The 12,668-nt window shown below is 40.6% G+C and overlaps 1 protein-coding gene and 1 pseudogene across 8 annotated transcripts in view; one reads left to right on the forward strand and one right to left on the reverse strand.

The window, feature by feature from the left end:
- Positions 1–12,668, reverse strand: part of TACC1 (transforming acidic coiled-coil containing protein 1) — a 122,282-nt gene that overhangs the window by 77,477 nt on the left and 32,137 nt on the right. The window lies entirely within an intron of this gene.
- Positions 2,380–2,917, forward strand: LOC121017304 (60S ribosomal protein L24-like; annotated as a pseudogene).

Consider the following 12,668-nt stretch of genomic DNA (forward strand, 5'->3'; position numbering starts at 1 on the left):
AGTGAAGATAAACAACACACCCATGAAAAGCTCCTTCCTAGCCAGCAGGAGACAGAAATATCCAAAAATTCAATTTCATTCCCCGTTGTTCCCTATTTTCATTTTTCCTACATGTACTGAGTCTCTGATGACTCTCTCTTTTATCCCACCCAACAAAGGAGTCCACAGAAGACACTGTCTCATCTCAGACCAACCTTGGTCAAGAACTAAGGAGATGGTGGCTGGCGCCCCCTGGTGGGAGGACTGGAGAACAGCGCCTCCTACCTGGCAAGAAGCAGGTAAAAGAGGCCCCACTCCACACCATCCTACCGCTATCTCTTTCCTCCCCACTATTGTCAGCTACTTTTGAAATTTGGGCACATCTCTTAGTTCTAATCTTATCCTCAAGGGAACCTTCCAACAAGCACTTCAGGTATCAACTGTTAAGGTGGCCCATATTCTTCAGAATTTGACTTGTGTTCCCAAATGTCATTACTAGGACTCATACTAGGAACCATGGCTTCACACATGGGGACCCAGTGGAGGCACAGGTTCGCCAAGGCAAAGGAAGCAATGGGGGACGGGACTGTTCTCAAAGAAATGCTTAAAAGGTGATGTCTGGCAGGTAAAATGTCATTCATCTTCCCACCATTATTTCATGCCCAAGCCTTCCTAGTTTTGTTTTCTCAAACCCCTATTTAAGAACAATTTGGATGTAGCCATAGAAACATAACATTTTGCAGTTGTTAGGAAAGCAAGACTCACAGACAAAAATAATTCAGCAAAGAAACCCAGGAGAGGCATTCTATCTGCTCTGTGTAAATGTAATACAGTATATGGGTATTTATCTATAGAATGGGCTGGACAATGTTTCTCAAACATTTACTTTCCTGAAACCATGTTATCACTAGGGAAAAAGCCATAAAACTTATTTTCTAGCAGATAGCAGAAGCCACTGCTAGTTAATGAGTTGCCTATATGGCAGACCCACTCTGGAAATGGCTGGTAAATGGCTGGTAATTTTGTTTCTTCTGCTTCAGCCAGGTTCGTTAGGCTTGAATCCCAGTGCTACCATTTACTACTAGCTCTGTGGCCTTAGTTTCTTAACTTTTCCCAGGCCTCAGTTTATTTATCTGTAAAATTCGGATAATAATATACCTCGTGGGGTTTAGGAAAGGATTAAATGAGATAATTTTCAGTGGCTTCAGGATCTCTGATCCTTCTAACTTTAATGTATTGTATACATGTGTATTTTCATTTGGAAAAAGCCTACAAACATTTGATCATATAATCAAGGGATCTGTGATCCAAAGGAGTTTTAAGAGCTGCTGTTCTCAAGCAGAGCATCTTTATAAGATTCCTGGGGCTCCTGTCCTTATCAGTGACATATCATGCTGTCAGGCTTCTGTGGGGGCATGCAGTATGAGACAAGTGTATGGGTTATATTAGAAACAGAACTGGCCTGCTTTCAGAAAATAGCTAGGACTCTAAAGTTTCTATGTAATACTCCTAAATTTAAACAAGCCAAATATAATTTCTTTTGCCCACAACTGTTATTAATAGCATTTGTAGCAGACATACCATAAGATTGGTCAAGCCAAAACTGTACTATGTACAGGCAAAAAAGAAATTTATATCCACAGTATCCTTAACAGTGATAATATGAAAATGAAGAAGTGTCGACGTGAGGAATTCTCTTACTTTCCAAAGTTACCAAGTCTCTACAGGTAGAAGAGCAAGCGGATAAAGGACTAGTAGAGAATAGTGGTTAATCATTTGCAATTCTTTATAGAAATCTACAAGGGCTTTATATCATATCACCATGAAAAGGAAAGTCTAGATGGTCCACAGAAAGTGTATGTGTTACAAAACATGCAGATGACCTGAGAGTATTTGAACGCACCACTGTTTCCATACAGGAAGATAAACTGTTTAAACTGAAACCTTCAAGTGGACCCTAGATAGACCTATGTCAGTGTAAAATCTGTGAGGAAAGCTCTAGTATGGATGTTCTTTTTCTTTTTAACATTTATTTATTTTTGAGACAGAGAGAGACAGAGCATGAACGGGAGAGGGTCAGAGAGACAGGGAGACACAGAATCTGAAACAGGCTCCAGGCTCTGAGCTGTCATCACAGAGCCCGGCGCGGGGCTCGAACTCACGGACCGCGAGATCATGACCTGAGCCGAAGTCGGACGCCCAACCGACTGAGCCACCCAGGCGCCCCTGGATGTTCTTTTTTTCCCCAAGCTCCACACATTCCCCTCCATTCCCGAAATCATCTCCACCTGTTTGACTCTTCAGCAAATGTCCTGCCCTCAAATACTCAGATTTTAAACATTTAAAATAAGAATGGAAAGACCTTTTCACCATCTTTCCTTCTTCCCAGCTGCTGCAGCCATGAACATCAAGCTGTGTGGTTTCAGTGGGAGCAAGATATACCCCAGACACGGGAGGCACCACAGCAAGACTGAGGGGAAGGTTTTCCAATTTGTTCATGCAAAATGTGAGTCGGCACTCGTTTCCACAGCAGATAAACTGGACTCTCCTCTACAAGCACAAAAAGGGACACCTGGAAGACACTCAAAAGAAAAGAACTCACAGCTCAGTCAAATTTCAGAAGGCCATCACTGGTGCATCTCTTGCTGATATAATGGCCAGGAGGATCAGAAACCTGAAATTAGGAAGGCTCAACGAGAACAAACCATAGGGGCTGCCAAGGAAGCAAAAAAGGCTAATCAAGCACCTAAAAAGGCAGCAATGGCTGCTGCTAAGTAAGCCTCCCACGAAGGCAGCACCTCAGTAAAAGACTGTGAAACCCATGAAGCTTTCTGCACCTTTAGTTGGTGGAAAACACAAAGTTGGCAGATCAGATTTTTAAATAAACATCTATTCAAAAAATGAAAAGAGAAAAAGCATCAAGTGTTAAATAGAAGGAAAGAGAGGTTATACTCTAATACTCAATATTTTATTTATTTATTTGGCTAGTGTGGAGCCCAATGCAGGGCTTGAACTCACAACGCTGAGATCAACACATGAGCTGAAGTCAAGAGTCAGATACCTAACTGCCTCAGCCACCCAGACACCCCTAATACTCAATTTTTAAAATGCTATTACAATCTGCAGGAAAAGAAAGGATTAATGCAGGTCTTCCTCAATTTACAATGCAGTTATATCTTGATAAAGCCATTATAAATTGAAAATATCATAAGTTGAAAATGCATTTAGGGGCACCTGGGTGGCTCAGTTGGTTAAGCTCCTGATTTTAGCTTAAGTCATGGTCTCACAGTTCGTAGGATCAAGCCCAAGTCAAGCGCAGAGCCTACTTGGGATTCTCTCTATCCCTCTATCTCTGCCCCTCTGCTCTCTCTCTCTTTCAAAATAAACATTAAAAAAATGAAGAAAATTTCATTTTATATGTCTAGCATACCAAACACCATAGCTTAACCTAGTCCACCTCAAACGTGCAAAGAACACTTACACTAGCCTACAGTTGGGCAAAATCCTCTAACACAAAGTCCATTTTATAATAAAGCATTGAATGTCTCAAATGGCTCAGTTGGTTAAGTGTCCAACTCTTGATCTCAGCTCAGGTCTTGATCTCAGGGTCATGAGTTCAAGCCCCACACTGGCCTCTGCACTATGGAGCTACTTAAAGAAGGAAGGAAGGAAGGAAGGAAGGAAGGAAGGAAGGAAGGAAGGAAGGAAAGAAGAAAGATTACTAAATGTAATGTGGTATTCTGGATGGAATTCTGTAACAGAAAAAGGATAGCAGATAAAAGCTAAGGAAATCTGAATAAAGTATGGACTTTAGTTAATATATCAGCAACAGTTTCATTAACTATAACAAATGTACCATACAAATATGAGATGGTGATAGAGGAGATTGTGTGTGGCACCTACAGGAATTCTCAGTAAGTCAGCTGAATTTTTCTGTAAGCCTAAAACTGTTCTAAAATAAAAAGTTAATTTAAAAAATACCTCTCCAACAAAACAAAACAAAACAAAACAAAAATGGTGGAAAAGGGTAGCTAGATTTGTGTGACACAATTTTGTCACTCATTAGCTATGAGATCTTGGGCATGTTGTTTAATCTCTCTGTACCCTTTTCCTCTGTATAAATTAGGAATTGAAAATTATACCTGCCTAATAGGGTTATTTTGAGAATCATTTAAATAAACGCATGTAAGACATTAACATTTTCCTAGCACATAGCAAGCACTCAATAGATGTTAGCTGGCCTCATCATATAAAGAATCCTCACAAATAAATATGAAAAATTAATATCTCATTACAAAATTGACAAATAGAAAGAAATTTTAAAAATTACAGCTGGTTAGTAACATATAAGGGAAAAGTTCACTCTCATTGATAAGGACAAAAGAAATAAATAAATCAAAATTATATATTTTTTCTTACCAAACTGGCAAAGATTCAAACTGACAGTGCCCAGAACTGGAAAGGATGCTATAAGCATCTAGAAAGGACACTATACTGCTGGGAGGGAGTGCAGTCAGTACTAGTTTTTGTTTGTTTGTTTATTTCTTTATTTTTGAGGGAGGGGGGCACGAACAGGGGAGGGATGGAGAGAGACAGACAGACAGAATCCCAAGCAGGCTCTGTGCTGTCAGCACAGAACCTGGCACAAGGCTTGATCCCACAAACTGTGAAATCATGACTTGAGCTGAAATCAATAGTCTGACGCTTAACCAACTGAGCCACCCAGGCGCCCCTAATTGGTACTACTTTGGGGGGAATAATTTGACAATATGTGGTAATATATAACAAAACATTTAGAATGTTCACATTCTTTGATCCTGTGATTAAACTTCTAGGAATGTTTCCTAAGTTATTAACCAGAGATGTACAAAGAATTATAAGGATATTTATTAACTGTGTTATTTACATGAGCAAGAACAGTTACCAACCTAAATGTTAACCATTTAGGAAAGAATTGAATAAACTATAATACATGTAGATACTATACCACGTCAGTATAATGACAGAGAAATGTTAATAACATTAAGTCAAAAAAATCAGAATGTAAAACACAGTATAACCCCACTTTTGAAAAATATATTTACTGGAGAAAAAGAGACAGTAATAAAACATACCAAGATATTAACAGTCATCTCTGGGTAATGAGATTATGAGTGATTTATTTTCTTTACAGTTTTCTGTGTTTTCTAAATTTTCAGATTTTTAAAATTATACTTTATGATTATAAAAGAATATATGCTTCTAACAGAAAATCAGGAAAAAGGAAACATTTATATATGCTACTGAATAGCTAATAAACAAAAATGAAGACAGGGTAAGGGGTTGAAAAAGGAAACTCTAGTCCCCTGGATGTGCTGATGGGGTGGGCAGTGAGGTGCTGGGGAGAATCATAGGAAGTTGTGGTTTCCTGGAACCCCCCCACCATTTGGTTGAGCCCCTCTGCAAGAATCCTTCTCCCCAGTCTCATCCAGGGCTGCCATGGTGGTTTGGCCAACCCCTCAGCTGAAAACTTCCATCTATGGCTCCTGAAATTAAGTCCAAACTCCCACATAAGCCACAAAGACCCCACACCCAGACTTTATCTACTTCTCCAGATTCACCATTTCCCGACGCCACCAGCCCATTCCACATACACCTTACCCCCAAATCCTCACCACTCCCCAGACACGGCAGGCTCCCCACACCACCAGGCCATGCTGCACACAGGCTTTCCTTGCACCTGGACTGCCCTTCCCTGACCCCCTCACCTAGCAACTCATTCATCCTTCAAGACTCCTTCCAGGGTCAGTTTCTTCTCTGCAAACAGGTGGGTTCCCTGATGCTCATCTCTCAGGACGTCTGACCCTCACAGTGATTCCACTTTCCTGCCTGTCTCTCAGGGGCTCCTGTCCACATCTAGGTCCTCTTTGGCTACACGGTGCCTGAGTGTCTGGCTTGGAGCAGGTTCTCAGAAGACATCATGGGGTGAAAGGTCTGGCTGGAGATGGGGAAGGCAGGGAAGGAGAATTTCTGGGACAGCATACTGCCACTGGAAGGCAGTCTAGCATTCTCTCAAGCAAGGCTGGCTGCCACAAGCCAAGAAGAAAAAGCCACAGAGAAAGAGAGAGATATTAAAACATACACACACACGTACACACATGTACACACACACATGTACACACACGCACACTACCTCAAGAAACCCCAAGCAGCTAAGACAATCTTGAAAAGGAAAAAAAGTTGAAGGACCATACTTCCTGTTTCAAACTTACTACAAAGTTACAATCATCTAAATGGTGTGTCACCAGAGTAAGGATAGCCATATGAAAGCCCAGAAATAAAACCTCACATACATGGTCAACTGATTTTCAACAAGGGTACCAAAACCATTCAACCAGGAAAGGATACTCTTTTCAACAAATGGTGCCAGAAAAACTAGACCCACATTCACTCAAAAGAAGGAAGGAGTCCTTACCTTACACTAGATGTAAAACTTACTCTCAAAATGGATACAAGACCTAAACTTAAGACCTAAACTATAAAACTCTTAGAATAAGACATAAACTATAAAACTCTTAGAATAAGACATAGAACAAAATCCTCAGGATGCTGGATTTGGTAATGATTTCTTGGATGCAACACCAAAAGCACATGCAATACAAGAAAGAGTAGTTAAGTTGGACTTCATTAAAATTAAGAACTTTTGTGCATCAAAGGATACTATCAACACAGTAAAAAGGCAACCCACATAATAGGAGAAAATGTTTGAAATGACATATATCCAAAGAACGCCTGTAACTCAAGAACAAGAAAACAAACAACTGGGGCACATGGGTGGCTCAGTCAGTTATGCGTCTGACTTTGGCTCAGGTCATGATCTCACAGTTCACGAGTTCAAGCCCCACATCTGGCTCTGTGCTGATGGCTCAGAGCCTGGACCCTGCTTCAGATTCTGTCTCACTCTTTCTCTGGCCCTCCCCGGCTCATGCTCTGTTTCTCTGTCTCTCTCTCTCTCTCTCAAAAATAAAAATAAAACATTAAAAAAAAAAAAAAAGGGAAAACAAACCTAATCCAAAACTGGACAAAGGACTTGAATAGACATTTCTCCAAAGAAGAGATACAAGTGGTCCATAAGCACATGAAAAGATGATCAATATCACTAATCACTAGGGAAATGCACAGCAAAACAAAATGAGATGCCACTTTACACTCATTAGGCTAGATATGAATTAAAAAAAAAAAAAAGAAGCAAAAAGAAAGTGTTGGGAGGATGTGGAGAAACTGGAACCCTCATGCATTGCTGGTGGGAATGTAAATGGTGACATACTGGGGAAAACCATTTGATGGTTCCTCAAAAAGTTAAACATAGAGGTACCATGGGGCTGATCAATTCTGTTCCTGGCATATACCCAAGAGAAATGAAAGGAGAGACTCAAACAGGTACCTGCACACTAACCTGCAGAGCAGAATTATTCACAACAGTCAAAAGGTGGAAGTGACCCAAGTGCCCATCAACAGACAAGTGCATAAATAGTATGTGGAGTATACATATCATGGAATATTATTCAGCCATAAAAAGGAATGAAATTCTGCCCCGCGATACAACAGGGATGAACCTTGAGGGCATTATGCTAATTTAAGTAAGCCAGACACCAAAGGACAAAGGACAAATATTGTACGTTGCCAGTTACAGAAGGGACCTAGACTAGGCAGACAGAGACAGAATGCAGAATAAAGGTTACCAGGGGCAGGGGAGGGGAGGTTGAGGAGTTACTGTTTAATGGGTGCAGAGTTTCTGTCTGGGATGATGAAAAAGTCCTGGAAGTGGATAGTTGTGGTGGTTATACAACATTGGGAAAGTACTTAATGCCACTGAGTTGTATGCTTATAAATGACTCAAATGGTGAATTTTATGTTATGTGTATTTTACCACAATTTAAAAAATGCAAACAAAACAACAACAACAAACCACCAAAAAACAAAACACACAGCCCACAATAGCCAGAGTGAGCTTTCTTAGAAGATGGGTCTCCATGTTCCATGGCCATTTGGGATGCAAGCAGTTCATTTCCTTGACCTTGGGTTAACAAATTCATGCACCCTGTGGCCCACTCTGCCTAGGAGCCAACTCAGACCTTAGAAAATCCGTTGCAAGCTCAGGACACCAGCAACTGAGCCTTCCCTGTTTTCCTTTTCTCTTCTTGATTTTTAATTTTTTTAATTTATTTTTTATTATTTTTTATTTTTTTAGAGAGCAAGAGAGAGCATGCACCAAGCAGGGGAGAGGGAGAGAGAGAATCCCAAGCAGGCTCCATGTTCAGTGTGAGCCCAACGCAGTGCTCAATCTTATGACAGTGAGATCAAGACCTGAGCTGAAATCAAGTCAGCTGCTCAGCTGACTGAGCCACCCAGGGTGCCCCTCGTCTTGATTTTTAACACTGAAACATGTACCAGCTTGGAGAAGCCACACTGAATGGAAAAGAGGGAAGAAACTGCGGAACAAAACTACACCTGAACCCCCTCGGAGTTTCAGTCCTTAACAGACCAACTATCTTCCCTTTTAATGACTTTCAGAGAGAGATTTTTCTTCCCTTATTAACTGTTTACTATTTGACCTGCCCCCATGGTCTAGAAGTTGTGATAGCTAAGCTCAACATACACATACAAATAATCCCCTTGTCATGCAACTCAAACCATTTCCTTTTGTGCTGGCTGCACTGGAGATGGAGCCATTCAAACATGGGCATTTAAAAATTTTCTATAGCAATCGGGAACCTAAGTGTTTTTAAGGACAATATAAATCGCACTGGGTTTCAGAAACATAATTCTCAAAGTTCACTTATTTTGAGTTATATTTTCCTGTGTCTAAAACTTCAAAGCCAGTGCTTCCCTTTTCATGTCAGGGGCATCTGTCCCAAAGTGACTTGCCCGTCAAGGGGCACTTCAGTTTAATTGTTGCTGATTTCGCAGGTCACCAGAACCTTGTAGAAACCGCATCTGATTCACATGATCAGAAAGGTGCATGGGAAAAACACTCAAAACCTCAAACTCGTCCCGACTTTGCCAATGTCTTATTCCATTACGATATATTCCAAATGCAAACAAAGACTGGTCTAGAAATTTAATAAAAATTGACAGCAGGTTCATATCTTGCATTCCAGGCAGACAAGCTCAACGAGCAGTAAATGAATTAGTTACACACCATATTCCCTAATGAATAAGAGGCTTTGTTTATGTCATTGTTCAAATCTCTCCACAAATTACTTGTTCTTAGAAAACCCACCCTAGCCACATTAAAAAAAAAAATCACCTAAGGAATCACTGATTTCAAATACTTCTCCAAAGTACCATATTCCCAAACACACGTCCATCCTCTTGATAGTGCATCTTTCTGGAAAATGGAAATTAACTGAGGAAAAATTAACTTGAAAAAGTTATTGCCTTGTTGAATTAGGACACAAGTCAATCTTCCCTTCAGAAAAGATGCTACTTTTTTCAAAAATATACATCCCAAAGAAAATAGCATAGCATCTGGTTTATAGCTATATGTAAATGTACTCATAATAACTTAGGTATCGAGTCCTCAGTAAGTACCAGGCCCTGCACTAATAACAGACACCACTTCAAAAAGTAGTTATGAGGGGCGCCTCGCTGGCTCCCATCAGTTAAGCGTCCGACTCTTGATTTCAGGTCAGGTCATGATCTCAACATCGCAGGATGAAGCCTGGCACTGGGTTCCACACTGGGTGTCCAACCTTCTTGATATTCTCTTTACCTCTCTCTCTCTGCCCCTCCCCCGCGCTCGCTCTCTCTCAAAAAAAAGGTAGTTATGATTACTGCCATTTTAAAGATGTAAAAATTTTACTCAGCTGAAGAAATTAACTGTTTTCCAAAGCTTCCTGAACTAAGTAAGCGATCTAGCTGGAATTCTAACCTGAGTCTGCCTCAGTGCACAGCTTCTGTTCCTAATCACCATAATGTGCAGCCTCCCTGAATAAATGAAGTGACATTTCCCCTACCATTTACCAAAGCAGCAGTTTTCTTTCTTTGGGTCTGGGGAAGGGAAACAGCTACAATTTTCAATAATAATCAGTATTGGGGAGGCTAGGTAGCTCAGCCAGTTTAGCGTCTGACTCTTGGTTTCCACTTAGGTCATGATCTCTTGGCTTCGTGGGTTGAGGCTTGAGATTCTCTCTCTCCCCCAGTCTGCTTCTCCCCCACTCACACTGTCTGTCTCTTTCAAAATAAATAAGCTTTAAACAAAATGTTCTTTAATGTTTTATTTATTTTTGAGAGAGTGCAAGCAGGGGAGGGGCAGAGAGAGAAAGACAGAGGATCTGAAGCAGGCTCTGTGCTGATAGCAGCAAGCCTGATGTGGAGCTTGAACTCCCGAACCAGGAGATCATGACGCGAGCCAAAGTCAGACACTCAACTGACTGAGCCACCCAAGTGCCCCCCCCCCAAATGTTCTTAATCATTAAAAATAATAATGAGTATTATCTTGGGGCTCCTGCATGGCTCAGTCAGTTAAGCGTCCAATTCTTAATTTCAGCTCAGATCATGATTTCACAGTTGTGAGATCAAGCCCTGAGTGGGGCTGCACACTGAGGACTGAGCCTGGTTGGGATTCTCTCTCTCCCTCTCTCTCTCTGCTCCTCCCCCACTCACACACTCTCTCAAAATAAATAAACATTAAAAATAATGACTATTATCTTAAAATCAGACATTTCTTTTCATGTACATCCATACTTCCTTATATTTCACAATACAGCTGTCACTAAAGATTTATCTGGCTAATTTTAGCACTAGGTTAAATTATTCCAAAATATAAATTGTGAACATCCTGAAACATAATTTCTTCCTCAAAAGGCAGATGCCAGCAGTAATGCTTTCCTTGTGAGATTTTCAAGTATTTATTTACTTATTTAAAAAAGGAACAATAGATTTTGAAAATGTAACTGAAAAGGCTTGAGTAGGAGAACTTCCTTAAGGTCAGTGTTATCCACGACAGCCATATGTCCGGCAGGAAATCTGCAGCCGAGTGACATTAACAATGAATCCCCCATTTTCTCAGACCCTGGAGACACTTGTGGCTTGTACATCTAAATAAGGCAGGGCTTGGACAAAGCATACTTTTAGCTTTTCATATGACAGGCATGGAATCTCATATTTCTAATCTTTGACCTGGTGCATGCCAAGTCGTTTGTAGGCTGACTTCTTAAACAGAATCTGCACACTCTGATGAGACCAAATAATCCTATCACCAGCTACATGAGTTTCTGTGCTTCTTTTTTTTTAATTTTTAAAAAGTTTTTATTTATTGAGAGAGAGAGAGAGAGAGACAGACAGACAGACAGACCATGAGCAGGAAAGGGGCAGAGAGAGAGGGAGACACAGAATCCGAAGCAGGCTCTAGGCTCCAAGCTGTCAGCACAGAGCCCAACGCAGGGCTCCAAACCATGAACCAAGAGATCGTGACCTGAGCCAAAGTCGACGCTTAACTGACTGAGCCACCCAGGTCCCTGTGTGCTTCTTGATGTATTAAATTGGGCTATATTCCCAGGTGAAGATCAAAGATGGGCTTCTATGTTGATCATATTTAGGCAAGCTTTGCTAAATATCTAAAGTACACAGAAGAACTTCATTGAAGAGAAAGATCCTCTATCTATCGCCAAGCCACTGGATAATCTAACAACTGAGAATCAAATTCCTCACCCTAACAACTGAACCTTACACAGAAAGTACTGAGTTCCGGCACGCTACCAGTGAATGATCCCAATATTTACTTTCAAATTACACAGTTAAACCCTGCCACATGTTCACAAAGATTAGTCAATTTTTATTCTTAGGTAAAACAATATATTGTTCAGAGATAAAACTATAACTTGTTTTTTGTACATACATGATTTTATAGCACCTTCAGAACAGCCTATCAAGTGGACATGGTTTTCATTCCCATTTTACAAATAAGGAAACAAACACAGAGAGGTTAAGGAACAGATAAAAGATCTCCAGCTGTTAAGGAGCAGAGCCTAGAATTAAACCCAGGATTATGTGCTTCCAAAACTCTTAACTTCATCTCAATGTTACACTGCGTCTCATGTTTGTTTTTGAAAAAGGTTAAATCAACTTTGGCAATTTCCTTTTAGTAGGTACTAAGCATTGCTAATTCAGATTCCTGCCTTATGCAGGAAGAATTAAAGGAAAAAAAAGTGGGATGCAGTCTGCCAGCTGAGACAAAAGTTGCTTCCTAAGACAGCCCTAACTCTCCTGTGGGAGGCAGCTGCAGCAAGAGCTCTGGAGTCAGACAATGGGAGTCCACCACTTTCTAGCTGTGTGACCTTGAACAAGTCACTTAATCTCTCTGTCCTTCAGTTTTCTCATCAGTAAAACAAGGGCAGTAATAGAAATGAACTCAATGTTCTTGGGGGTTAAATAACTTAAAAGAATGTTTTTGCGCATTGTACATGCTTGTATTTAGAGGGTTTTTGCACATTTTACACGCTGGATAATTTTCAGCTCCTTAACAATTAATAAGCTGCCTGAACTAAGTTTCGTGTTCATACATAAACATCAGGAGGCACAACATGCCTATTATTTAGATATTCAGAAAGCTACTTTGCCTTGAAAAGATGATCAAGGGGCGTCCGGGTGGCTCAGTGGGTTAAGCCTGACTTTGCTCAGGTCATGATCTCACTGCTTGTGGGCTC

This window comes from Herpailurus yagouaroundi, unplaced genomic scaffold, assembly GCF_014898765.1.
Source record: "Herpailurus yagouaroundi ecotype Mexico unplaced genomic scaffold, PumYag 28, whole genome shotgun sequence".
NCBI classification, from domain to species: Eukaryota; Metazoa; Chordata; class Mammalia; order Carnivora; family Felidae; genus Herpailurus; species Herpailurus yagouaroundi.